The sequence below is a fragment of the Mandrillus leucophaeus genome, unplaced genomic scaffold, assembly GCF_000951045.1.
Source record: "Mandrillus leucophaeus isolate KB7577 unplaced genomic scaffold, Mleu.le_1.0 Scaffold19, whole genome shotgun sequence".
In the NCBI taxonomy this organism is placed as follows: Eukaryota; Metazoa; Chordata; class Mammalia; order Primates; family Cercopithecidae; genus Mandrillus; species Mandrillus leucophaeus.
The window spans coordinates 7153963-7154715 of NW_012101920.1; the positions used below are offsets into that span (position 1 = coordinate 7153963).

General features: G+C 66.3%; 1 protein-coding gene across 1 annotated transcript in view; it reads right to left on the reverse strand.

Moving 5' to 3' along the window:
* Positions 1–319, reverse strand: part of CTCFL (CCCTC-binding factor (zinc finger protein)-like) — a 40949-nt gene extending 40630 nt beyond the window's left edge. Inside the window, exon 1 of the mRNA XM_011978160.1 lies at positions 212–319. The gene's annotated coding sequence lies outside the window, so the exon portion shown is untranslated. The remainder of the gene's footprint in view (positions 1–211) is intronic.
* Positions 320–753: the final 434 nt, after the last annotated feature.

Here is a 753-nt window from a genome sequence, read left to right on the forward strand (position 1 = left end):
GGGAGGGGAGTAGGGAGGGGGAGGACCCCGCAGGGGGCACCGATGGACCTAGGGGGTTGGATGAGGAGGGGAGGAGGGCCCCACATAGGGAACTGGGAGACCTTGGTGGGCGGTGGATAAGAAGGGGAGGAGAGCCTGCGGTGCCGGAAGACCTGGGAGGGGGGCGCCTAAGGAGGAGCGTCCTGCAGGGGGCACGGAAATACGGAAATACCTCGGGGTTAAGGTGGATGCGGAAGGGAGGAGGGCCCCGCAGGGGGTGCTGGGAGACCTGGGGGGGAACTAAAGAGGGCACGAGGGCCCCGCAGGGGGTGCTGGGAGACCAGGTAGGGAGCTAAGGAGGGCACGAGGGCCTGCAGGGGGCCTGGGAGACCTGAGGAGGAATGGATAAGGAGGGGAGGAGGGCCAGCAGGAGGCACTAAGATCCGGGGTGGGATCGGGGGGAGGGGTAGAATGAGGAGGGGAGGAGAGCCCTGCAGTGGGGCTGGGAGACCTGGTTGGGGGGTAATGGATAAGGAAGGGAGGAGGGCCAGTAGGAGGCACTGAGATACTGGGGGGAGGGGTGGAATGAGGAGGGGAGGAGAGCCCTGCAGGGGGCGCTGGGAGACCTTGTGGGGGAATGGATAAGGCGGGAAGGAGGGCCAGCAGGAGGTACTGGGATACTGGGGGGAGGGGTGGAAATGAGGAGGGGAGGAGAGGCCTGCAGGGGGGCTGAGAGACCTGAGGAGGTGGTAATGGATAAGGAGGAGGGCCCGC